Source organism: Odocoileus virginianus, chromosome 16 (assembly GCF_023699985.2).
Source record: "Odocoileus virginianus isolate 20LAN1187 ecotype Illinois chromosome 16, Ovbor_1.2, whole genome shotgun sequence".
Lineage (NCBI taxonomy): Eukaryota > Metazoa > Chordata > Mammalia > Artiodactyla > Cervidae > Odocoileus > Odocoileus virginianus.
In genome coordinates this window covers 12,430,760-12,458,704 of record NC_069689.1, presented here as the reverse complement: position 1 = coordinate 12,458,704, position 27,945 = coordinate 12,430,760, and the positions used below count along the sequence as shown (strand labels likewise).

General features: G+C 47.7%; 1 long non-coding RNA gene across 2 annotated transcripts; it reads right to left on the bottom strand.

Moving 5' to 3' along the window:
* Window positions 1-586: 586 nt before the first annotated feature.
* On the bottom strand, window positions 587-21,523 carry LOC139038609 (uncharacterized). 2 transcript variants are annotated; one of them, XR_011491630.1, is made up of 3 exons: window positions 21,340-21,523; window positions 1,490-1,547; window positions 587-830 (listed from the first exon to the last, which is right to left on the bottom strand). It is a non-coding gene; the product is annotated as an uncharacterized lncRNA (long non-coding RNA). The 2 variants fall into 2 exon arrangements; XR_011491631.1 differs by lacking the exon at window positions 21,340-21,523 and adding an exon at window positions 15,608-15,894.
* Window positions 21,524-27,945: the final 6,422 nt, after the last annotated feature.

Here is a 27,945-nt window from a genome sequence, read left to right as displayed (position 1 = left end):
GTACTGCGGGGAGAGACCAGGGCTCACTCGCCTGTGTGTGGCCAGCCTTCCTCCCAAGGAGGCCCCCGGGATTAATGAAGCGAGCCGCGACGGGAGCGGCAGCAGGTGGAGGCGAGGACGCGGGGCTCCAACACGCCAGCGGGGCCGGGGCGGGATGCGGGCCGGACCGGGAGTGACTCAGCGCGGGGCTGCCCGCCTGGAGGAGGAGGAGGCGGTCGGCTCCCTCACCAAACACAGCACCCAACACCCCGCGCGATCGCAGCTAAGAAAAAGAAGCGTTCGAAAGGAAATTTTCTCGGTCATTCTTAATACAAGGAAAAGAAAGAAAAAGAAAAAAGGGAGAGCGAGATTTAAAGGCAGAAAGAAGGGGGAAAAAAAGAGGAAAGAAGGAAAGAAGGGAACTTCCCCGCTGGTCCAGTGGCTGACTCCAAGCTCCCAATGCAGGGGACCCAGGTTCAACCCCTGGTCAGGGAACCAGCTCCCCCGCGCCACAACTAAGAGTTCTCATGCCACAAGTAGAGGTCTTACAGACCACAGCAAAGACCAGAGATCACGCATGCCACAACAAAGACCCAGTGCAGACAAATAAAAATAAACAATTTTTTTTTAAGAAAAGGAAGGAGGGGATGGAGGAGAGGGGAGAGGGGAGGCATAGGGAGAGGCCACACAGGGCCCCCTGGAATTAGATTGTTTTCCTCAAGGCTCACCTCTTGGCCCAGGCAACCAGTTATAAAGCACTTAGCTCCCCACAGCAGGTCCTGTGAAGGGTTACCAAGGATGCAAACCTCCTCCGAGCTGTGCGGCCAGGAGACAGTCTCCTCCTCTGGCCTCTGAAAAAAAAAGCCTCACTTCGTTTTTGTGTCATCTCAAAAAAAAAAAAAAAAAAACATTTCCTGAGCCCCTGCTATGTATAATGGCCTCTGAAATGAAGCACAAAGGTTGCTAGATAGGGACCAAAATGAATTCAAATCAGAGCTCTGATACGGCCTGGCAGGGTGACCTCGGACAAGGTACTTCAGCTCCAGCATCTCACTTTGCTCATCTGTAAAGCGGGAGTCCTAACCAGACCTCAGAGCCCCTGCGGCCTCACTGAGCTAAAACAGGCGAAAGTACTAAGCCTCTGGATATGGCAGGTCCTGGACACATAAATGGGATCCAGATAAATAACCAGTACCAAGGAGAATGAAGCAAGTTCCAAGGCGATGAAGATGTGGGATGCTGTGCAAAAACAAAGGCAAGATAACTGACCAGGCAGATCAGGGAAGGCTTCTTAGAGGTAGGGGCTCCTTGCCTCCCTTTTAAGACAGCACAGTGCCACTTCCTCCAGGAAGACTTCTGTGCCTGCTCAGCTGGGTCAGGCCCCTCTACAGGGCTTCCACCAGCCCCTGGGGCTTCTTCCCTCACACTCCAACCTCCCTTGGGGTATAAATCTCTGTAGGTCCATCGCTGCTGCTAAAATGTATGGGGGGCAGAGATGGTGTCGCCTTACCTCTGAGTCCCCAGAGTTGCATGTGAATGACACATCCTAGTTGTGGAGTGAACAGCTCCTGTATTGGGGGTTATAATTAAAACATGCTGTGATTTCCCCACACCTCTCTCAGGGGACCACCCCATTTCTCCAAGGAATGCAGATTCTTGAAAGAAGTGATCTACTCTTACTCAGTTGAATTGCTGCCTCCCACCCCCTCCGGAAGCCACTCCATCAGCTTTGGCTCAGTCAGCTCCAGCTAGCTGCTCTTGACAAGGTCACCACTGCCCTCCATGCTGCTAAACCAAATGGTCACATTCGGTCCGCATAGTACCAGACCCCTCAGCAGCCTACAGTTCAGCCAACCACTCCCCATTCTTCAGCGGGCTTCCAGGAGGCCACAGGGCCAACGTTTTTTTTAAACCCTTTGCACTAGTCAGCAATCTTTTTTCTGGTCCCTCCCCATCTCTCCACCTCTGGACATAGAACAACCCCAGGGTTCATGTCTTGGACCTCTTCTCAATTTACACTCACCCATTTGGTGACATCAACTCTACAAGTCCTTTCAAAATTACATGACACTGACACCCAAATTGATGTCACCATCCCCTGCACTCTGACTCCATCTACCCAACACCTGCTTGATCTCCTCATGGGGTCCCTAACAGGCACCTGACTCTTAAGCTCTCCAAAACCACATCCTGAACATCCTCCCCAAACCTGTCCCCTCACCGAGGAAATGGTTATAGCTCAGGCTAAAGTCCTGAGTCCATCCTGACCCCTCTCTTCTCCCACACCTGACATCCACTCCGTCAGTCCATCCTATCGGATCTACCTTTAAAGTCATTGCAGACACAACCAGTTATCACCACCTCCTCTATCACCTCCCTGGACCGAGGGCCTTCCATCGAGGCTTTCCCTGTCTACCCTTGAGTCTGCTCCCATTAGGCAGTCTGACTGTTTGAAATATAAGTGAGATCTCAGCTACATTCTACTCAAAGCCCTCAGTCACTCAGAGTAAAAGCCAAAGACCCTGCAACGGCCTGGGTGCTCACAGGTGGTCTGGACTCCATTAACTTTCTGATCTCACCTCCATCACTCTTCATCTCTCTTGCTCTCCACCGGCCTTCAGTTTTGTTTTCAATTTACTGGGGACACGCAGGCCTCAGGGCCTTTGCACCTCCTGTTTCCTCTCTCTGCTATACCCACCCCCTCCCCAATATCTGCATGACGTGCTGCCTCCACTCCATGAGCCCTGCTCCTCCCCACCTCCAGCCTCTTTTTACATTAAAACACAGATAACTTCGATGAAATGAACTAATTTCTTTAAAAACACAGCAACTGAAATTGACATAAAAGCAAGCAGAAAAATCTCAGCAGTTGTGTCTATTAACGATTAAATCTGTAGGTTAAAACCTTCCTTCCCTCCTGCCTCTTCCCCTGTCTCTCCCCACCCCAAGCAAAAACAAAAACAAACCTTTAGGTCCAGAAGAATTCCCTGGTGGATATTCCCCAACATTTAAGGAAAAAAATGATACCAATTTTACACAAACTCTTCCAGGAAACAGAGAAAGGGGGAACATGTCCTAACTCATTTGATAAGGACAAATACAATGATACACTTGATCTTAGACAAAAGGCCAAGAAGTGATAGGACAAATAATGCTCACAATTACACCTGATGAAGATATTATAAGAAAAAAAAATGACAGTCCTTTATCCCTCATGAACACAGAGGTGAAAATCCTAAACAAATTATTAGAAAACTTAATATCACAATGTATTCAAAGGAAAATATACCATGACCAAGTGGAATTTATTCTAGTAAAGTATACTTGCCTTCTTCTTCAGCAGTTGATGTACTGATGTGGAATGATCTCCAGCATATAGTGGAGGGTGACAAAGTAAAACAGTATCTATAGTATATTACATTTGGCGTAAAAGAAAGTGAAAAATAAAAAAACATATATTCATCTGCTCCTCTGCACAAAAAGGAACAGGAAAGATAAACCAGGGACCAGTAACACTGATTAATGTACTAGCTTTCTAGGACTGTCATCACAAAGTACCACAAACTGAGGGGCTCAAACTATTGACATTGATTTCCTCACCAATCTGAGGGATGGAAGTCCAAGATCAAGGTGTCAGCAGGGCTGGATTCTTCTGAAGTCTCTCTCCTTGGCTTGTAGGTGGCCACCTTCCCTCGAGGTACATCTGTGCTTCGATCTCCTCTTTGAGAAGGGCACTAGTCCTACTGGATTAGGGGCCCATCCATCTGACCTCATTTTAACATAGTTGCATCTTTAAAGGCTCTATCTCTGAATACAGCCACATTCTGAGGTACTGAGGGTTAGGACTTTAACATAGGACTTGTAAGTTTTGCAGTTCAGTCTGTAACAGTTACCTACAGGGCTTGGGTTAGAATGGGGTGGGAAGGATGGAGGGAATGGCAGATGGCAGGATAACATTTCTGAGTATGTGTGTGTGTTAGTCACTCAGTCATGTCTGACTCTTTGCAAACCCAGGGACTGTAGCCCACCAGGCTCCTCTGCCCATGGGATTCTCCAGGCACGAATCCTGGGCTGGACATCCATTTCTTTCTCCAGGGGACCTTCCCCACCCAGGGATGGAACCCGGGTCTCCTACATTGCAGGCGCATTCTTTACCATCTGAACTACCAGGAAGCCCTTCTCTGAGTATAGTATTTTATATAATCCTGACCATATTAATGTTTCACATTCTTAAAAAAGAAGAAAATCAACAAGGATGGAGGGAGAGACCTAAATTAGAATAGAAATAAAACAAGAGCTGTATTTAAAACAAATAACTACACTAAATGGAGAGAACTAAGTAACTTTTGGACACAGTATTTGCATTACATGCCCACAGACACACACACAAAAAAAAATTTGAAGCAAATGTGGAATTCTAATTAGCAAGCTCCGTTTTTCGCAGAGGTGGTTGCTGTTGTTTCGCTGCTGAGTCGTATTCAACTCGTGACCCCGTGGACTGCAGCTGCTGCCTGTGGGGTCACAAAGAGTCGGACCCATCTTAGCAACTGAACAACAACAACAACCACTTCTGCAGAAAGGAAGCTTACTAGTTAGAATTCAGGGTGGGTTAGCAATTTTGAAACTACTCTCCGCACATTCTAGGATGGGACAAATAAGTGAGTAGATTATTGATAACGGGAGCCAGACTTTCCACTGTTGAGAAGGGAGTTACAAATACGGAAAGAGGGAGGGGAACTTCCTTGGTGTTCCAGTGGCTAAGACTCCAGGCTCCCTATGCAGTCTGCTCAGGTTTAATCCCAGGTCAGGGGATTAGATCCCACATGCCACAGCTAAGAGTTTGCATGCTGCAGCTGAAGATGCTGCATGCCACAACAGAGATCAAAATCCTGCATGTGGCAACTAAGACCCAGTGCAGTCAAATAGAGAAATTAATTAAAAATATAAATATCTTAAAAATACAAATATGGAAAGAGGGAAAGAACATGAATATGAGATACTGTTGGAAATTGGAGTCGTTAGCGTGAACTCATGGTTTTTAATATATGTATAGATAGTTAAATACAGAAATAAGTATAAAGGCATGTGGACATGTATGTATGTGTGTGTGTGTGTGTACAAAATTTCCCAGATCTGTTGATAACAGAGCTGAGTAGCAACGAGCATACACAAAGATGAGATCTTGTTTTATAAATAATATTCTCCACTCAAAGGAATCGCTGACTGATTCCACTTGTGCAGGGGAAGCACAGATGAACAACTTATAGCAAAAAGTAAGAAAATGTTCAAAAACATGATGGAGGCATGTCAAAAGTACAAGAACCAGACCAAAGGGGCTTCCACTTCGCCAGTCTGGGACAATTCAAATAGCAAATAAATAATGACAACAAGTGATTATAACCTATAGAATAAAGTAAGACTCTGAGTCCATATGACTCATAAATAAATGAAAAGAAGGACTCCCTTACAGCAGAAAGTCAACTAATAAAAGTAGAAAGAATGACATCGTTAGAAAATCACTATTTGGTAGTAGTAATAATAATAATAACAACCCATTCTATCAGTAGAATAAATGCATAGAATAAAAACCATTTTAAAACATAAGTGGCCTGTGCCCTTTAAAAGTATCAGTGCCATAAAACAGGAGACCGAATGAAGAGGCATGATAGATTTGTCCAGTAGATGACCTTGGGTTTCCTTCTAGAATAAAGGACATTATAAGGACAGTTTGTGAAATGGTGAAATCTAAACAAAGATTTAGATAATAGTTTTGCACCAATATTCATTTCCTGATTTTGATGACTGGACCATGGAGACATATACATATGTATAGATGGATAGATAGATATAGATATATAAATATATTGATATGTATCTGTATATATATATATATGTATATATGAGAAATTCTTATTTTTAGGAAGTACAGACTCTGAAATATTTAGAGATAAAGAACCATCATATCTACATCTTACTGTTGAATAATTCAGGAGAGAGAAAGAGAGGGACAGAGAAATGTAAATGTAGCAAAATATTAGCATTTGAGGAGTTTGGATGAATAGTATCTGAAAATTACTTGTACTGTTCTTACAATCTTTCTGTACATCTTCGTTGTTGTTATTTAGCTGCACAGTCGTGTCCGACTCTGCGACCCCATGGACTGTACATCTTAAATTTTGTTAAATAATTACTCAATGTAGTAAATTGAATGCCATTCTTGACACGTTCCATCTCCTTCCTGTGCTTTATTTTCTTCTGTAGCAGATATCAACATATATCAGTGTAGTATATTTTACTAATTTTGTTTGTTGCCTGTCTTCACCTGCCAGAATATAAGCTCATGAGGGCAGGAAGTGGGATCTATTTTGTTCTCTCCTGTGTCTCCAGCAACTAAAACAGGGGTTGCCACAGAATTTTAACAATAAACGTTTAAATAAATATTTGCCCAGAGTTGTGCTCAACATATATTTGTTGAGTGAATTAGTGGGGGGGAAATGAATGTGAAGTTGGGCTTGAGCACAGCGTTCCTGTGGCCTCAAGTTTAACATCTGAATGCAAACGTTAATGGAAAGCATCCTCCACATTCCATCGGACTTCCCAGGCAGCTCAGTAAAGAACCCTCCTGCCAGAGCAAGAGATGCAGTTTCAATCCCTGGGTCGGGGAGATCCCCTGGAGGAGGAAATGGCAACTCCAGTATTCTTGCCTGGAGAATCCCACAGATGGAGGAGCCTGGCAGGCCATAGTCTATGCGGTCCCAAAGAGTCGGACCCAACTGAGCTACTGAACACACACACACACACACACACCCCACATCCTGTCCCTGGAGCTTGCTCTCCAGTGCTGCTGCCTAAACCTGGCTTTGATGAGTCTATTCCCACCTCCACCAGGAGTGAGGGCACTGTTGGCCCCAGAAGAAATGTCTGCGACTTAACTCTCCTTAGCTCCCAAGGTGAAGTGTAAATAAATTCTCAAGCAGCCCTCAGAACTCACCAAGATCCAATCACAATCCCAGGACTATGAGCCAAACCTCCCCAAATAGTCTCTCTGAGTGTACTCACTGCTTCTCCTCGTAGGCATGACTGGAGGGCAAAGGAAGATCTAAGAATGCCTGATTTCTAGCACAGTTTGGGGAACAACTTGGGAAGATGCAAAGGGAACCAAGGAAGTTAAGGTAGCAGAAAAAAATACCTGCTCCCTCCTCTCTCTGTCTCCCCTCCCTTCCAGAAAATTTGTAATTCCTGGTGTTTTAGCATTCCTAGTCAGTTTCTCATTATAACCTCCACTCCTATTTTAAAACAGTTGTTCTCTAATTTGTAGGGCTGTGAGACTCACCTTAACTTATATTCAGAGTACATCATGAGAAACGCTGGGCTGGATGACGCACAAGCTGGAATCAAGATTGCTGGGAGAAATATCAGTAACCTCAGATATGCAGATGACACCACCCTTATAGCAGAAAGTGAAGAGGAACTAAAGAGCCTCTTGATGAAAATGAAAGAGGAGAGTGAAAAAGTTGGCTTAAAGCTCAACATTCAGAAAACTAAGATCGTGGCATCTGGTCCTATCACTTCATGGCAAATAGACTGGGAAACAGTGGAAACAGTGGCTGACTTTATTTTGGGGGGGCCCCAAAAATCACTGCAGATAGTGACTGCAGCCATGAAATTAAAAGACGCTTACTCCTTGGAAGGAAAGTTATGACCAACCTAGATAGCGTATTAAAAAGCAGAGACATTACTTTGTCAACGAAGGTCTGTCTAGTCAAGGCTATGGTTTTTCCAGTGGTCATGTATGGATGTGAGAGTTGGACTATAAAGAAAGCTGAGTGCCAAAGAATTGATGCTTTTGAACTGTGGTGTTGGAGAAGACTCTTGAGAGTCCCTTGGACTGTAAGGATATCCAACCAGTCCATCCTAAAGGAGATCAGTCCTGGGTGTTCATTGGAAGGACTGATGCTGAAGCTGAAACTCCAATACTTTGGCCACCTCATGCGAAGAGTTGACTCATTGGAAAAGACCCTGATGCTGGGAGGGATTGGGGGCAGGAAGAGAAGGGGACAACAGAGGATGAGATGGCTGGATGGCATCATCGACTCAATGGACATGGGTTTGGGTGGACTCTGGGAGTTGGGGATGGACAGGGAGGCCTGGCGTGCTGCAGTTCATGGGGTCACAAAGAGTCGGACACGACTGAGCAACTGAGCTGAACTGAATGGTCTAAAATTTCCTATATTTGGTGGAAAATGTTAAGTTACAAAGAGAGAAACTAAACAAACTCTAAGCAGGATAAATACAAAGCAAATGACACCCAATAACCTCATAAGGAAAAGGCTAAAAGTCAAGACAGAAATTCTTGAAAGCTGTTAAGAAAAATGGTACCTTATATAGAAAGGAAAAAGAATAAAATTAAATAATGCCTTTTCATCAGAAGCAGTGACGATCAGAATGTATTAAAATTACGTTTTCAAAGTACACAAAGAAAAATAAAACTACCAATTAAAAAAAAATCTGTTCTCCCAGAATGAAAACAGAGACTTCCCTGGTGGTCCAGTGGCTAAGACTGCACTGCCAATGCTGGGGGCCTGGGTTCCATTCCCAGTCGGGGAACTAGATCCCACATGTAGCAACTAAGAGTTCACCTGCTACAACTAAAGATCCTCATGCTGCAGCTAAGACCTGATGTAACCAAAAATATATATAAATATATATGTATATTTTTTTAATGAAAGCAAAAAAGCCAAAAAAAAGAGAAAGAAAGAGTTCAACATTACAAGAAATGCTAAAGGAACCTGAAGGGAAATGACACCAGATGGTAATTTATATCTATAGGAAAGGATAAAGAATAAAATGCACCAGAAAAGGCCATCATGTGGGTACATTTTAGGATGTATTTATTTCTTGTCTTAAAGTCTTTAAAAGGCATATAATTGCTTAAAGCAAAACAACAACACTGCATTATTAGGTTTATAATGAATACAGATGTAATATAGGTGATAGCATTAAAGGAAACCATTGTCTCAAGGTTCTTCCACTTTACCTGATATTTGTATAGAAATACAAATCCTAAGCAGATAAAGATGCCTAGTGTAATCTCTAGGACAACCACTAAAAACAATGTTAATATATATAGCTATAAAGATGAATTTAAATAAAACATCAGAAAATTTGGTTAACACAGAAAAAGAGAAACAGAACAACAACAAAGAAGAAATACACAGAAAACAAATATCAAAATCATAGACCTAACCCCTAACAAATTAGCACTCAGTTTTTTGAAAAAATGAGTCACACACTAAAATCAAAAGGCAAAGATTGTCAGACTAGATCAAAATGCAAAATCCAGCTAAATGCTGTCTGCAATAGATGTACTTTAAGTGCAAAGACAGTTTGAAAGTGAAGTCATGGCGTAAAAGGTACCATGCATATAGTGAGCATAAGAAATTTGGAGTGGCTCTATTATTATTATACAAAATAGGCCTTACGAAAAGAAGCCGTACTGAAGTGAAATTCATAATGATAAAAGAATCAATCAAGCAGAAAGATGTAAAAATTATGAACATGTGTGCATTTAAAATCGGGGCTTCAAAATAGAAAACAAAAACTGATAGAACTAGAGCAAGGAAAGCCGCCACTGGAGGCTCAGGGGCAAAGAATCCACCTGCCAACGCAGGAGACATGGGTTCGATCCCTGATCAGGGAAGGAGCAACTAAACCCGTGCACCCCAACTGTTAGAACCTGTGCACCCCAACTCTAGAGCCTGCGCTCCGAGCCCAGGAGCCACAGCTGCTGAGTCCACATGTATGACATTCGAAGCCCGCTTGCCCGAGAGCAAACGTTCCGCGACAAGGGAAACCACCGCCGTGAGAAGCCGGCACCCCACAGCTAGAGCCTGGCCCCTCTCTTTCTCTAGAGCAAGCCTCCTCGCCGCAATGAAGACCCAGCACAGCCAAAAATAAATGAACTAACTCAATTGTTGAAAAAGAAAAGGAAGTTTTAAACCAAATCCCTTATAAAAATACACAAAATCCTTGATAAATATTAGCAATCAATTCTAGCAATATATAAAAGTGATAATACATCATAACCAATTAGAGTTTATTCTAGAAATGAAACAGTTTAAGATTTGAAAATCAATCAGTGTCAGTTACCATATTAATAGAATAAAGGAGAAAACAGACATAATTATCTAAATAGATGCAGAGAAAGTATTTGAAAAATTTCAGTGCTCATTCTTGATTAAAAACTCAGCAAACAGAAAGAAATTGCCTCATCCTGCAAAAGGGTATCTACAAAAAAAAAAAAGAAAACTATAGCTAACATCATACTTGGACTTTCCTGGTGGCTCAGTGGTAAAGAATCCACAGGCGACAATCCATGGGGTCACAAAAGAACCAGACATGACTTAGGAACTAACCAACAACAACATCATACATCATGGTGAAAGACTAAATGCTTTCCCCCTGATAAACAACTCAAATGTCTATCAGTGGTAGAATGGGTAAATAAATCTTAGTATGGTCATACAACAGAAACTACAGATCAATGAGCAAATACTGATAAAGGAACCATTGAAATATGCAACAAAAGGATGAATCTCATGAAACCAGATACAAATTTTTACATACTATATGAGTCCATTCCCATAAAGCTCAAAAATAAACAAGCAATTAAGCCACAGTGATAGAAATCAGGATAGAGGGTACATTTGAAGGAAACAATGGCTTCTGGGGTGTTGATAACTTTCTATTGCTTGATATATGTGGTGGTTATACAAATAGGTTGGCTTTTAAGAAATTCATTAATTTATACAATTGTGGTCTGTGTATATTTTTCTATGTATGTTACATCTCAATTTTTAAAGTTACTTTAAAAATGATGGTGCCTCCACTCTATAAAATGCCAAGTAACCTTTTTTTAATGAGGTAGCTTTTCCTACATGTACTAATTTGAAAATCTCCTCAAGACACCTTAAGGGAAAATAACAAAAAAAAATCATATAGCATGATAGTACATTTTAGAATGGGCTATTTATTATGCATGTAAGTGCTGTGTGTGTATACACACATTCACATACATTTTAGATGGATAGATAGGTATAGAAAGATAGATGTTAAACTGAAAGTTTTGAATGAAGCATGAAGATAGAATAAATTTGAAATTCAAAAATGAGAGTCCCAACCGAGATGAAAATTTTCAAAGGAAATACTATGTCAGTGGCATATCATAGTACCAAGTATGGCCCCATGAGAGCAGTCCACTCTGTGTGCAGACAATTGTCTATACATAATTTGAAAACAATAATAAAGCTAAGTAAGCATTACTCTGCTTTTTATTAACACCAATGCATTGGCCATTCTAAATAATGCTAGTAATAAAATACTCCTCCTGGAGGGGGGAAATCTTTTGTTGATCTAAGTTGTAAATAATTGCTACTATCCCATTTGAGCTTTAATAATATGTAGGCAAGTTTAAAAATTAGCACATTTTATAATGTACCCTTTATTAAATATTGTATCCAACAAGGAAGTTAATGCAAAGAACTTCCAGTTAAATGGTTTGCACCCACGACACATAAACTCAGTTCCATGTGTTCATTTGGAAAGTAAGTTCATAAAGGTGGGAATTATTCAAGCTTGCAAACTGAGAGATATGGTGTCTTTGACATGCGCATATTTTAGCTCACGAATAAAAGGTTTTACTGGATTTAAATGTACTTAACATCGGGCTTTCCTGGTGGCTCAGTGGTGAAGAATCCGCCCGCCAGTGCAGGAGACACAGGTTTGATCCCTGGTCTGGGACGATGCCACATGCTATGGGGCATCTAAGCCCTTGCATCACAGCTACTGAGCCTGCGCTCTCGAGCTCAGGAACCACAACTACTGAGGCCACTGCGCACTAGAGCTTGTGCTCCGCAACGAGAGAAACCACGGCAACGAGAAGCCCATGGACCGCAGTTAGAGAGCAGCCCCCTCTCCTCAACTAGAGAAGAGCCCACACAGCAGCCAGGATCCAGCACAGTCAAAAATAAACAAACAAAATTATTTTTTAAATGTACTTAACATTGCTAAGTTTTTTTTAATAGTGGTTGTTAGTTTTTAAGAACAAAATAGCAACCAAGAAAACAATTATCACTGATTATTATGTGGTCATAACTAAACATTTTATTATACAGAAGAAGTGTTAAAACTCATTGACTTTGGGTATTAACTACTCTAAGTATGCTACTGACCACAAGGATACTATAAAGATTCAAAAAGAAAATATATACAAAACTCATGGCATAGTGCCTAGTATATAGTAGATGCTCAATTTATGGTAGCTTTTGTTATTGACATTCATAAGTGATTGATCCCCATTCATCCTCTTAAACCACGTATCAATTTCCATCCTTTGAGAAGCTGAGATTCAAACTGAAATCAAAATTTCAACATGTGCCAAGCCCTGTGATTAGCGTTTTATATGCATTGTCTACTTTATTACTCACAGAAACTCTAAGAGCACTATTTTTATTCCTAGCTAATATATGACAAAACTACAGAGTTTTTCCTCAAACTTGTTTTCTTCAACTCATTCAGCTAATGTGAAAGTGTTAGTAGTTCAGTCATGTCCAACTCTTTGCAGCCACATGGACTGTAGCCTGCCAGGCTCCTCTGTCCATGGAATTCTCCAGGCAAGAATACTGGAATGGGTAGCCATTCCCTTCTCCAAGGGATCCTCCCAACCCAGGGATTGAACTCAGATCTCTCGAATTGCAGGCAGATCTTTCACCATCCGAGAAATGTAATGATCAAACCTACGTTCCTTGATATTAATCCTTCACTCTTTCTATGTAACCATCCTGCATTGTTATATCATCATCAACAACAACAACATCATCACTACTACCATTTATGAGCATCACATACCAGATACTCTCAGGCTTTGTTTTACATTGTCCATATAAGACAATTTTGGGGGGCTTCCCTGGTGGCTCAGAGATAAAGAATCTGCCTGCCAATGCAGGAGACATGAGTTCAATCCCTGATCTGGGACGATCCCACGTGCCATGGAGCAACTAAGGCTGCGCGTGCGCCACAACTATTGTGCCTGTGCTCTAGAGCCTAGGAGCCACAACCACTGAGCCACGCGCTGCCCCTGCTGAAGCCTGCATGCCCCGGAGCCCGCGCTCCACAGCAAGAAAAGCCGCCAATGAGAAGTCCATGCGCTGCAACTGGACGGTTGCCCCTGCTTGCCACAACTAGGAGAAAAAAAAAAAAATCCTGTGCAGAAACAAAGACCCAGTACAGCGAAAAAATAAATAAACAAATAAATTTTTTTAAAACACCGCTTTTAACCCACATTTTACCACTTTCTTGGGTCTCCCTTCCTTCATGACACTCATACACTTCATGGAGTCATTTTCCATCTGCTTAACGTGTATGTATCCTTTAGAGTTCTTTTAGTGAAGGTCTAGAGGTGGCAATTTTTCTGGTTTTGTTTGTCTTAAATAAAAACTGCATTTAATCTCAATTGCTAAAAGATATTTTCACTTAGAATCCCAGTTTGATTGTTTTTTTTTCCTCTGCATATTTAAGATACCATCCCACTGTCTTCTGACTTCTATTGTCTCTGCTCAGAAGTCAACTGCCAGCATGTATCTCCTTTGCGCGCGTGTGTGTTAGCCACTCAGTCATGTCCCACTCTGCTACTCCTTGAACTGTAGCCCACCAGGCTCCTCTGTCCATAGAATTCTCCAGGCAAGAATACTGGAGTGGGTAGCCTTTCCCTTCTCCAGGAGCTTTCCCCAAACCATGTCTCCCACGCTGCAGGCAGGTTCTTTACCACTGAGCCACCAGGGAAGCCCTTTATGTATTATCTATCTTTTCTCATGAAAGAAAACCTTCTTCTAGAATCTTTTGTTTTTGGTGCCCTGAAGTTTCACTGTGTTATGTTTTACTTTCAGTTTGCTTCTGGGAGTTGTTCTTTCCTCAAATCTGGAAAGTTCTCAACTGTTACCCCTTCACACTACTGGCCTTGCCCCATTCACCCACCTCCATGTCCTTTCATCTCCCTCTCTCTCTTCTTTTCTTTTCTTCTCTCTTCTTTCTTTCTTTTTTTTTTAATATTTGCTTATTTATTTAGCTGTGCCAGGTCTTAGCTGTGGCATACAGAATCTTTGATCTTTGTTGAGCCATGCAAACTCTTCGCTGCTGCACATGAGATCTAGTTCCCTGACCAGGGATCAAACCCAGGCCCCCTGAATTGGAAGCATGGAATCCTAGCCGCTGGACCACCATGGAGCTCCCCTTCTTTTCTTTCTTTTTGCAGTTGTGGTTAGACTACATTTGGACTTCTTTCTTTATCCTTCATGTCTGTTACACTCTTGCTCATATTTTCTGTATCTTTGTCTCTAAGCTAATTATCAGTAATTCCTTATTTTTATCTTCAAATTCACTAACTCCTTTTTATTGAAGTATATAGTAGTTGATGTACAATGTTTCAGGTATACATTCAGTTATATATAACTGAATCACTTTGATGTACCCCTAACACACGTGTGTGTGCTTGTGTGTCTATGTGTGTGTATTCTTTTTCTGACACTAATTCTTTCTTAAACTTTTTGTAAACTGTTATTAAGTCTGTCCATTAAGTTTTCAACTCCAATTCTAATATATTATTTACATTCCTAGGAGTTCATTTTCTAACCTACTTTCTTCCCACTCATTCCAAACTTCCTCTTATTTCTTAAATATATTAAACACAATTTTGTGCATTTTTTGTATAATATTGATATCTGACGTTGTTGAAAGGCTGATTATGCAGTACCTGATTTTGCTTTCTCCCTCCCCCTCTCATTTTCTTGTCTGTCTAGTGATTTTTACATTGAAGTTGCTCATTTTCCATGGAGAGATGGAAAGTGTTTAAAAGCCTGGAATGAAGCAGTTTCCTCTGGAGAGCATGCTTATTCTGTTCTGTAGGTACCTGGAGTCACCACCAGTCTGGGTCTCAGCTTGAAATTCTTCGGGCTCCCAGGCTGCGTGAATTTAGGCTACAAACCCTCGTTGTCTACAGATTCTCAAAGGAAGCTTCATTTTCCCTCTCACCCAGCCCCACGATCCAAGACAGACGTCTTCCCTCTCAGTCTCGGGAGGGAAGCATTGATTTCGAGTCCTCTCTCACAAGAGGGTGTGCCCTCCTATACTCCTAACTTCAGAACCAACTTCTCATCTCGAGCAGGTCCTGAACTGTGTCCTCTGATGCCCTGTTCTCAGGATGTATAAAATCGGTTCTCACCTTCACCAGGCTCAACACATGTCCCCAAGGCAAAACCAAGCTTCAGCCCTCTGCTGACCTTCCTGAGTCTCCATCTTCACTCACAACCTGCCCTCATAGACCTTCTATTCTCACCATCTCAAGAATGCATTTAAGATTTTTTTCCAATCCAAAACTAGTTATTTCCAGTAAGAGAAGTGTCCATTGGGTCCACAGTGTTACCTGAAATAGAAGTTCCTGGACCTCAATGTTCCTATCGTTAAAACAGGCTACTACCCGTGCCCCCTGGGGTCACTGGGAAGACCGAATGGGCTAACAGTTTTTAAGATAATTAGTAAACCAGTGATGCTGTTGGGAGAAACCAGAGTCAAATACCTCAGAAAGCCATGAGGGTGCACATGGAGACGCACAGTCCAGGGCTCCAAGTGGGTCCATCTCCAAGGAAAGGCCGTCATTCCGTGCTCTCAACCCTCAGCATCTCAGTTCCCTGCAAGTAAAGACTGGGGGACCCAGGCTTCAGAGACGAGGCAATGCAGGAGCCAACCTTGGGGCGGGGTTCAGGGGGAGCTGGGGAGAGGCTAAGGAAGAGCATTCCAAAACGGAATTGTGGACAAAGGTACATACACATGTCTTGGCCACTCAAGTCATGTTTGACTCTTTGTGATCCTCTGGACTGTACCACACCAGGCTCCTCGGTCCATGGGATTTTTCAGGCAAGAATACTGGAGTGGGTTGCCATTTCTTCCTCTAGGGGATCTTCCCAACCAGGGATAGACCTCGCATCTCCTGTGTCTCCTGCATTGCAAGCGGATTCTTTACCCGCTTAGTCATTGGGAAAGCCAGACAAAAGCACAGAGGCCTGCAAAGAAACTTGCCCATGAGGGCAGTGAGGACTGAGGTTAGGAAGCGAGGCTGACCTGGATGGTTGACGCCTCGATGGCCAGGCTCAGCAGTCCTCCCTCTATCCTCAGGCATTGGGAGTCCATGCACACTTGTGAGTGACATCATCAGGGAAACGGAGGAAATTCTCTGTTTCACTCATCCGTATATGTCCAATGGCAGGTTGCAGGCATGCAACAAACATTTGAGGAATGAATGGATAAGTGAATGAATGAATGAAGACCATTGGCGTGGTCTCTTTAAATTGTGGCCACATTATACGTCTTTGCTAGTTTAGTCTGGATTTGTTTGGAGCTACAAATGTGGATGGAATATTAAATAGCTTCAATAAACATTTCCAAGCATGCATTCAAATGTTCCAAGTGATCAATGCTGTCATTGACGATGTACTGGCAGTTCCTGAATTCCCTTCTGTCCTTGAAGAGCTTCTCTGGACATTCTCAGGCAATTCCCCGGACATCCAGTCACCTTCCTGACAAGCTTCATCTTGTTGCTGTCTTTTTCACTCCAGTCCAGCTCCTCATCTGGGTGTTTGGGGAACAGATCGCATCCCCTAACTGATAGGATGAGCCCACAATCCAGGCTGAGCCTGCTGGTCACCATGATTAGTCCAGACACGGCCGTAGCATGCGAGGCCAGTCGCGCCCTCCCCCAGAATGTCTTCTGGATAGACCCAATGGAGAAGAGTTGTCTTTGCTTTCAAGTCACTAGCTGACAGCGTGTGGTCCCAGAACTGTCTGGGGCCGTATATTCCTCCCCGTCTGTTCTGCACACACGTGGAAGCAGCATGCACAGAGGAGCTGAGATGATTAAAAGATGGAGGGAGAGAGCCAGCCAGCAATGCTGCCCAAGCCTCCATCTCCAGGCATTCCAAGGTCATCAGTGCCCTGTCCTGGAAGGTATTTTACCACCTGAACTCTTTTACACCTCGACGCAACATGAGTTGGAATTCTCCCATTTGCAATCAAAAGGATTTCAGCTAATTCAGAACACTCTGCGTGGCATGCTACTTTGAGATTATTCATTCACTCATTCATTTATTTAATCAACCATTTGTAGACTACACAGGCAGTTTTCCACAAATTGCCTCAGGCAACTGGTAGCACAGAATTTCTCCAGATATCATCTCCACTTGCTCTTCTTCCAGAAGCCTGTATCTGTCAGGACCTTGGGCCAGGTGTGCTGGCTGTCAAGGGACATGTGAGATGATGGGAAAGTAAGGATAATCTGGCCACCAAGCATCACCTGTGTGTGTGTGTGTTATATATATTGTGAGTGTGCACAAGGAACTGCTGAGATTTTCCAAGCTACTCTGACTCTGAATCCCCACACCCATACACACACACCTACATACACATACACACACACACACACACACACTTAGAAACCTGGGTGGGGGCAGCTCACCCTGAGGAGATGCCCGTGGTTCCACCAAGGTGCAATCCCCTCCTCTCCAAGTTCACCCAGCAAATATCAGCAAGGTGAGCTTATCACACCTTCCCCTCATCTTCCAAGGGAAAACACCGAGCCTCCGAGAGGTTCAGAATGTGCCCCAATGACACAGCTACCAGGAGATGGAGCTGGACACTGAGTCCAGGTTTCTCAGCTCGCACCCAGGGCATTTCTTCTGGAGACTGAGGTTTGCGGGTGAAGATGAAGGGGGAAGACCTGGATGCAGGCAGCACTCTGTGGGTACTCACTGATGAGTGACTCTCGGGTAATTACCCAGCCTCTCTGAGCCAGTGTCCACCTCTTTAGAGCAAGGGAATGGGTTTCACCAGTGCCTGGTGCAGGTTAACCACTACCGAATGGCGAATAGATGGGAAACAGTGGCTGACTTCATTGTGGGGGCTCCAAAATCACTGCAGATGGTGATTGCAGCCATGAAATTAAGACACTTACTCCTTGAAAGGAAAGTTATGAGCAACCTAGACAGCATATTAAAAAGCAGAGACATTACTTTGTCAACAAAGGCCCGTCTAGTCAAGGCTACGGTTTTTCCAGTAGTCATGTCTGGATGTGAGAGTTGGACTATAAAGAAAGCTGAGCACCAAAGAATTGATGCTTTTGAACTGTGGTGCTGGAGAAGACTCTTGAGAGTCCCTTGGACTGCAAGGAGATCCAACCAGTCCATCCTAAAGGGATCAGTCCTGGGTGTTCATTGAAAGGACTGATGCTGAAGCTGAAACTCCAATACTTTGGCCACCTGATGCAAAGAGCTGACTCACTTAAAAATACCCTGATGCTGGGAAAGATTGGGGGCAGGAGGAGAAGGGGATGACAGAGGATGAGCTGGTTGGATGGCATCACCGACTCGATGGACATGAGTTTGAGTAAGCTCCGGGAGTTGGTGATGGACAGGGAGGCCTGGCATGTTGTGGTTCACGGGTTCGCAAAGAGTTGGACACGACTGAGTGACTGAACTTGTATTTACAAGATGGAGAGTAAATTGGTTAGGGTGGGGGTGGTTGTGGAAAGCGGTGGGGGATGGGGGGTAGGACTATAAAGGGGAAGCACAGGGGGCTCCTTTGCCACAAGAGAAGAGTTCTGATCCAGACTGTGATGGTGCCCGTACGAATCTACACGTGTGATAAAACGTCATAGAATTACAACCAAAAACAAGCCCAAAAGACCAGTGCAGGCCAAAAGTGGCACAATCCAAGTGAGGATTTGTACTTTAGTTCATCACCTTGTGCCCACAAATTTCTTGGTTTTGATAATGGACAGAATTATGGTCACATTTCTCCATTGGAAGGAGCTCAGTGATGAGTAAATGAGACCACTCTTCTATTTTTGCAATGTCTTCTAAGTCATTATTTCAAAACAAAACTTGTTAAAGAAAAGAAGTATAGGCCAAAAAAAAATAAACAACAACCCCACAGAGGTACAGATGGTTCCTGTGACTTTGCAGTTATAGATATCTCGCAATATAACTTTCACTCATCACTATTTAGAAATGACAGTAGTTGGTAGATCTGGTCATTGGCTAGGTCTTGTAACTGACATGCATTCATAAAGAAGCACGTGTCTTTCTGTATCCCACGTTTCTTTTCAAATATCTTGATAGCTGTGTTTCAGTATAATCAGCTCCCTTTGTAATCTTCCAGATTTATATTACGCACTAAGACCTTCTGCTTCCCCAGCTCCATAGCACAGAAAAGATTAGGAACCTTGTCTGGGGCATGGAATGTAAGCTAGCCATGGTCTAGGTGAGGAAACTAAGGCCCAGGGTGGGGCCTTAGCAACATCACGAGGTCTCTGATCCCCAGACTCACCCGGAAGGAAGTACCTCTGCCAGAAAAAGAAGACAACTGTTCTCCCTATTTGCCACCAGCCACATCTGGGGGAGGTGTTTACTCTGCCAGGTGGGGTCCGTCTGGGTCCACTCTGGGGCCGCACGGTGGCCTTTGAGACAGAGAACAATGCCACATTGTGGCCCTGGCTTCAGATAAAAGGGAAACTTGGCCCAACTGCCCAGGCAAGGCTGAATGTCCTCTTAATATTAATACACGGAGGGTGTGCCCCCTGCCCACACCCTCACCACTTTTGCCGTTGACGGTTGTATAGAATGTGATCCCACTGCCTTCTAATGGATGGTCAAAGGCCAGTGTGCCGGGCACTTTTATTGTCAGCTGCCTCAGTAATCTTTAACCTCCCGCTGGCCAAAGGGCTGAAACCCAGAAAGACAAAACAAACATGGGCTGGGCACCAGAGGAGTGATTGAAATGATCTGGGGCTGGAGGGAGCCAGCTCACCCCCTTCCCAGCTCACCCCCCAACCCTGGCCAGTCTGGATCCTGGGGGACAAACGCCCACCCCCCGGATGCCATCAACATCTCTCCCTTGCTGGTGGTGGGAAGCAGGACTCCTGGTAACAGTTGTTCACTTGTCACCGCAGGTCCGGGGAAAGACAGCAAATGCCACATTAGCCACGGTCACGCCCAGCCTCTGGCCAACGTGTGGGGATGGCTGGGCCCCTCCAGGAGCAAACACTTCCTCCTGGTCAATCAAGGAGGGAAAGAGGCTCAGCGGGCAGTGGGGTGTGTATGCATCAGATGGGCTGGGGCTGACCCAGCCCCACCATTTACTTGAAGCTCCTCTTGGAGCCTCCGTTTCCCGGCCTGTGAAACAGGGCCACTGACATCTCCTCTCAGCACCGGCACCGTCTGCTGCCATTTGCAGAGCATGTGCTGCCGCCAAGGGCGGAACTGACTCCAATTCTCACAATTCTGGAGAAGTGGCCTCCATGCTCCCTGCTCTGCAAGCAAGAAACCGGAGCCCAGAGAGGTCAACTTGCCCAGTGGCGACACTGAGATCTGGACCAGGTCCCCATGATTCCGAAGCGTTCCCCTTTCCACTCGATAGCACATGGCATGCCCTTTCAGCACACAGGACCCCTTGCGTGATGGCCGTGAGGTAGGAATCTTGGCTCCATTTCACAGATGAAGACACTGAGGCTCGGTCCCCGCAGAAAGGAGTGAGTCCTGCCCAAAGCCCTCATCATTTGATTCCATGTCTTCTTACTTCCTCTGAGTGAGGAGGAGCTGCCCACACCCATGGGCGACTCTTCTCGTCACCATCATGAGAAGCTCTGGACCCAGAGCCAGAGCCTGACTCTATTTCCAGGTGCAAAGACAGAGATCTAGGCGTCCCTAGTGGCCCCTGGTGACACGGGGCAGCTCTCCCCTTCAGCGCCCTTGCTCTCTGATCAGAGCTGTCGTCATTATGTGGGGAAAGGTCAGACAAGGAGAAAGCAATGGAATCCACTCCCCCTATTCTTGCCTCTGAGGTGCAGGGACTGTTAGTCGCTCAGTCGTGTCTGACTCTTTGAGACGCCATGGACTGGAGCCCACCAGGCTCCTCTGTCCGTGGGATTCTCCAGGCAAGAATACTAGAGTGGGGTGCCACTTCCTCCTCCAGGGGATCTTCCCGACCCAGGGATTGAACTCAGTTCTCCCATGTTGCAGGCAAACTCTTTACCGTCTGCGCCACCAGGGAAGCCCTGTGAGCTGAAGACAGGGGAAAATACACTGGAGGTAGGCAAGATGCTATCAGTCTGGATTGGATTCCTTAATTCCTTTCTCCACAAGCTGGGCGGCTCTGGGTCCTTGCTGCGCTGGCAGAATCCGCACCTGCCCCCCACCCTTCTCTGACCATCCCAGGCTGGGGCCCCAGCCAAGCCCTCACCAGCCCTGCTAATAAAGTTACCTTCTGTGCGTGGGGCAGAAGGTCAGGAAAAACCAGCAGCGGTTTGAAGAAGGCGATGGTCTTGCGATCTGCAGCAGGGTGGGGCCTGGGGAGGGAGCAAGATAAGAGTGGACAATAAAAGATAGGCAGAGAGAGGCCGGGGCAGGGGCGGGGGGGTGCTGGCACAGGAGTGCGGCCCCCGGCGGTGCCATCTCTTTATGACCCATAAAGGACACACACGCTGGCACCCGTGCCAGCCTTATCTGCCCCTCCAGATCTGTAAATGATCACCCAGAGTCCACCACTGGCTTCAGAAACGACAGTTGCGCTGGTCACACTATGGGAAGCGAGCCATCGGGCAAAGGGGAGCCCAGGACGGAGGGGCTCTGCTGGGCTCCGCCCACGGGCTGGGAGACCCGGCCCAGCCAGGCAGCCCCACTGTGGGAGCCACAGGGCCCACGGCTACTGAGCAACAAGGCCCCTGAGGCTTCCATTGCAAGGAGGTGTGTTACCGGTCAGGGCTATCCCAGTGGCTCAGATGGTAGAATCTGCCTGCTGTGCAGGAGACATGGGTTTGATCCCTGGGTCAGGAAGATCCTCTTGAGAAGAAATGGCTATTCACTCCAGTATTCTTGCCTGGAGAATCCCATGGACAGAGGAGCCTGGTGAGCTACAGTCCATGGGGTTGCAAAGAGTCAGACACATTTAGTGACTAACACTTTCACTTTCAACATAAGTCAGGGCAGCTCCCCACCCTGACCCCCCAACACACACAAAGGTAATGGCCCAAGTGGGGCCAGGGACTCCTTCCCTCTAGATGGTGCAGGCCATCGGGGGTCAGCATTTGTAGGGTAAAATGTCCTTGGATGGCAAGGATCCCACTGGAAAAACTGACCCCCATTGTGTGAGAGATGCTTTCTTTGTGCATTTTTGTGAATAACTTAGCTGCGTCCAGTGCGGTCCATAGGATGGCATAAGCACATGATAAATGGTGAGTGCTGTTATACTCATAATTCACACAACAGGCCTGCGAGATGTGCCTTCTGTCCGGAGCCCAGGAGAACTCCAGGCTCCAGGCTCAGGGATTCCACTGACCTGCACACCCCCTGCAACACCCTGGAATTCATCACCTCTGCATTTGCAGTGGGGCCGAGGCCTGGCTTCCCACCAGCCACTCCCAGCATGGCAGGGTCCTCAGAGGCAGGCAGGCATGGAGCCCTCTCTTCCTAGGGTCTTGCTGAGATACCAGGAATGTCATGGATATTGTTGTTATCATTCTGTCACTAAGTTATGTCTGACTCTTTGCAATCCCATGAACTGCAGCATGCCTGGCCTCCCTGTCCTTCACCATCTCCTGGGGCTTGTTCAAACTCATGTCCATCAAATCGGTGATGCCATCCAACCATCTCATCCTCTGCCACCGCCTTCTCCTCCTGCCCTCAATCTTTCCAGCATCACAGTCTTTTCCCGTGAGTCAGCTCTTCGCATCAGGCAGCCAAAGTACTGGAGTTTCAGCTTCAGCATCAGTCCTTCCAGTGAACATTCAGGGTTGATTTCCTTTAGGATGGACTGGTTGGATCTTCTTGCAGTCCAAGGGACTCTCAAGAGTCTTCTCCAACACCACAGTTCAAAAGCATCAGTTCTTTGGTGCTCAGCCTTCTTTATGGTCCAACTCTCGCATCCAGACATGAGCACTGGAAAAACCGTAGCTGTGACTAGACAGAGCTTTGTTGGAACGGAGGATGGAGTGGGGACGGAGGATGGAGTGGGGATGGAGGACGGAGCGGGGGGCCTCCCCTGGGGCCCGGGTGTTGGTGGTCAGGGCCCAGAGCCACCCGGAGCCTTGGTGACTGTGAGCATCCTCCAGGTGCAGCACCAGCTCATCCACAATCCAGCCCCCCCCCCTTTCTGTCTGCCCTGTGCCCCCATTTCCTGTTGGGCCCAGCCAATGGGAAACCCCAGCTGGGGATGGGAGGGAGGACAGAGGGAGAGGCTAGGTCTTTCTTGCCTTTTTTAGCTTTGTCCTCAAGTGACTGGGGTGACTGTGCATCTGTCAGGCACCTCCCCTCCAATGGGCTCCCTGCTTCCCCAAGGTGCTGCTCCCGGGTGCAGCAGCGTCCTCCTGGCTCCTTTATCCCGGCTCACACCTCTGCGAAACGTCCCAGCGTTACTTTCCCTTCCTGCATGGGATGCCGCCGCCTACACGGCCTTGCTGGCTGAGGATCAAAGCCCACTCTCAGGGAGGCTGGGCGGCTGGCACCGGGGTGGGGGGGGGGTGTTGCCCTTGACCATCACCCCCAGGCAACCACAGGAAGTGACCGCCACCCCTCCCCCAGCTTCCTGCCAGAGCTTCTCTCTGCCGGCCGGGCACCTCTGGGGGCAGTAGGAGGGCCGCCCTGCCCCAGCAGACCTCTCCAGGGAGCCGAGAGAGACCAAGAAAGACAGACAGTGGCGGAGAGGAAGCAGCTGACTGTGAGGGGGTGGGGGAGGGGCATGTGTGAGTCTCCCGAAGGCCAAGAGGACGAAGGGCCAGGGGTGGGGTCTGGGCCCCTGCTGCCTCCTCACCTGAGACGGCCACCTGGGAGAGGGTGGGTGCTGGCTAGCGGCCAGAGGCGCGGGAGGACCTGCTGCCCAGGGGCCAGGTGAGCCTGCCAGGGAGCCGGGCCCTGGGGTGGCCCCTGCACTCACACCACCTCCCCCATGAGAGTCAGCATCCCGATGGGGTTGGCCGCCCAGGGGACACCAGGTGTCCAATCAGATGGGAGGGGAGCCCTGCCCTGGATGTGAGACTGTGGTTCTCAGCTGCCCGGGCTTTTGACAAGGGTCCAAGGGCTTAGAAGAGGGCAAGGGTGAGGTGAAACAGTCCAGACGGGGCCAGAGAGTGCAGAAAAGCTGAGACATTTTGTGTCTGGGTCCAGCCCACCTGGAACCAGTCTGTAAACCAGACACATCGGGCCAGGTTCCCGGGCTTATAGAACTGGGTTTGAAACACCCAAGCGGAAATGATCCCAACCAGTAAAGCTGGTTGGATGGCATCACCGACTCCATGGACGGTCTGCTCAGTTTGAGCAAACTCCAGGAAATGGTGAGGGACAGGGAAGCCCGGCGTGTTGCCGTCCAGGCGGTCACAGAGAGTCGGCCACGACTGAGCAACGGAACAGCAACAAAAGCTGGAAAGAGGTCCATGACTGGGCACCCTCTGCCTGCCCCCTCACCTCCTTCCTCTCCAGGTTCGGTCCCCTCCTTGGGGCACACGTCCCTGCATGCCCTGTCCTGGGCTGAAGCCACAGCTCCAGAGGAATAGACGTTGTAACGTAGCTGGTTACAGAACCAGCTTGGGACCACGGTACAGCGCACAGCAAGGAGCGCGCCCCCCCAGAGGTCAGAAGAGTTTAAACTCAAAGTCAGAAGACACGGATTATGCAGAATCTCTGTACCCATCTCCTTTTTCAAAAAAACATCTTTTGGCTGCTCCATGAGGTATACAGGACCTGAGTCCCTGAACCAGGAATTGAACCCACATGCCCTGCATTGGAAATGCAGAGTCTTCACCACTGGAGAAGGGGGTGTCAGAGGATGAGATGGCTGGATGGCATCACCGATGCAACGGACCTGAACTTGGGCAAACTTCGGGAGGTGGTAAGGGACAGGGAGGCATGGCGTGATGCAGTCGCAAAGAGTCAGACATGACTGGGTGGCTGAACAACAGCCATGGGACCACCGGGGAAGTCCCATCTCCGATTTTTAAACATTGAATGCACACCCGCTACACATCAAACACTACTGAGTCCTTCTACACATATTATTGCATTTAATTCTCATCACAGCCCCAGGGCCTCCCTCACTGCATAACCCTGAACCTCAGGCCCTGCATCTATAAAATGGGGCTCCTAATATCTACGTGACTGTCTTAGACTGCGGGTTAAGGGGATCAGCGTCCCAAAGGCTTTAGAAATGGAGCGTCTGTGAACTTCTGTCCCCTGATGGTCTGTGAGCCCTCTGAGCACACGGACCTGCCCTGTCTATCTCACTACCCCAGTTCTGTGGATAAAGCCAGACATGGGGTGAGGGGAACCCCTGGGAAGTTAATTTACTACTTTAATATAAATAATTGGGGGGCTGTGATTTTACAGGTAGACGTAAGAGACATGGGTTCAATCCCTGGGTCGGGAAGATCCCCCGGAGAAGGAAATGGCAACCCACTCCAGTATTCTTGTCTGGAGAATCCCATGGACAGAGAAGCCTGGGGGGCTACAGCAAAGAGTCAGACACTACTGAAGCAACTTAGCATGCATGTGATTTTAAAATAGATCCAAACCACATACAAATGAGCTGCCTTTTACGCAAGGTCAGTTGGCAGGGTTTTGCTGCAGTGTGATAGAACAGAAATCTCAGTAAATGAACACAATTGGAATTAAGGTGAGTCGCCTCCCCCACCCCACCCCATACACACACTCACTTTAAAGCTCAGCAAGAAATCATATAAAGTCAGTGGTGGGAGTGGGTAGAGGGCGCTCTAAACTGTGTTTGGGCTCTTGCCACACGGGGGCACCACCTTAGCTGGTAAACGGTCCTCCTGGTATCCTGGTCTACATGGTCCCTGGCTGGAGGGAGGTATGTGGACCCCAAGCTTCAGGGGACCAGACACCCTGTGCCGAGAGCCAGCAGGTGGTCCCAGGACACAGGGGTGGGTGGAAGGCCCTCCTGGAGGGGCTCAAGGAGGACAAGACCCACCAGTTTGGTGGGATGGACCAGGACAAACGGGCCAGGAAAGGTCAGTCCCAGAGGTCAGGTGGCTCCTCAGTGGTCCAGGAACCCCCTGGGCCAGTTTCTGGTGTGGTCTGAGATGCTGTCATGTGAGCCCTGCAGAGATGATCCCCTCCCTAACGCTGGGGGTCCAGGGTGACCTTCCAGAGTCAACCTACTGGCCACGAGGCTGCTGGCCGCGAGGCGCTGGGCCGGCTGGGCAGGGCCTTTGTGGAGGGGGAGCCACGCCTGGGCTGGGCTCTCACCTCCACCCACCCATTTGCCCCCTGCGTCTCTTTCCACTTTGTCTGTCCTCAGCCCCGACCCTCACTCTGGGGGTGCCCTTGGAAGGAATGCAGATCCCCCTCCCGCTCCAACCTCCTCCAGTGTTCCTGTCCTGCCCTCTCTGCTCAGCAGACAGGCCGGGGGGCCCCAGGGACAGACGGCCAGAGACACCTGGCCCTCCTCGTCCTGCGGATACTGCAGCCACAGAGCAACGCCACCAAAGCACCAGGGTCGGCTGCCCACGCGTGGGTGGTCAGCACGCGGCAGGACACGAGCTGCCACCCCAACCGGGCACACGGCCAGCTGTCCAGGGAGCAGCTGGGCCCTCGGACACACCTGGGCGCCATCAGGGCTGGTCTGCTGGACCTTGGCCTTCCGCGCGCCCGCTCACTCACCGCCTGTTCGCAGTGTGCTGGTGGACATGTGCACACGCACAGCCGCACTTGGGTTACACACTCACGTGTGCCCCAGGCACGCTGAGCACCTCAGGGAAGGAGACTGACAGTCTCCCGGGCCCGCTGCATGTGTGTCTGGAGCCCCGTTCTCTGTCTCCCCCTCCCACCCGTCCACTCTCCTCCGTCAGCCCAGCCCCCGAGAACAGAGGGGTCCCCTTCCTCAGTCCTCGCAGGATCCTCCACTCTGGTCACACCCCAGCATGAGCAGGACACGCCTCTGCCGGCAGCCGCCCTGTCACCCTGGGAAGTCTCTTTGGGAATCAAGGTGACTCCATGTGCCTGGACATAGACCCAGGCCTCAGGCTGGTCGCCTGGGTTCAAATCTTGGCCTCACTCACCTATAGCTTCCCATGTTAACTCTGGGCAAAACTCTCCTAACACCTCTGAACCTCCATCTCATTGTGTTTCAACATCTCAGATACATGCCCAGGTGGAAACACCCCTCCCACTCTGGCCCATTTCCAATGTACGTCATCTGCTGCTTCCTCCAGGAAGCCCTCCTTGAGCTCTCCAAGCAGAGTCCGTGCCTTTACCTGCTGGCCACGTTCGTCCTCCCCCACCTCCCATCTCTGCGCCTCTCCACACAGGCTGTAACTCCCAGGGGGCAGGAACTGTGGTGAACCCGGGGCCCACGGCTGGAGGCCACGCAGAGCCAGGCTGGAGGGACCCCAGTCATGTCCCTGGAAGGCCCCAGAGGGAACAGAGAGGAAACGGAACGGCAGGCTGTGGCGGGGCGGCTGCCGCTCCCGGCGGCAGGCAGCGTGGAAGACTCTGAGTTTTCCATATGCCGAGTGCTTCTCCCCTCCGCGGCATTCGCCTGGGAGCGAACTTTGGGTTTGGCAGCGACCCCAGGACTCCGTGTTTCTCTGTTCCTTCCAAAGCTTTAGGAAGCAGCCTCCTGCCCGATGACAAAGTTTGGATCCTGGGGACTCTGTGAAGAGGCTCCCCTCCCCAGGGCGGTTCTCCCTCCCAGGCTACCCAGGGCAAATCCCCCTCCTAGGCACCCCTCCCACGGCAGTTGACCCACCATTGGTGGGAAGTTCCAGAGAGGGTCCACCTGACCTGAGCCAAGAACCCTTGCCCTGGCCGTGCCCTGGGAGGCCAGCCCCATCTGGGGGACCGACGGCCCTGCCTTTGTCCA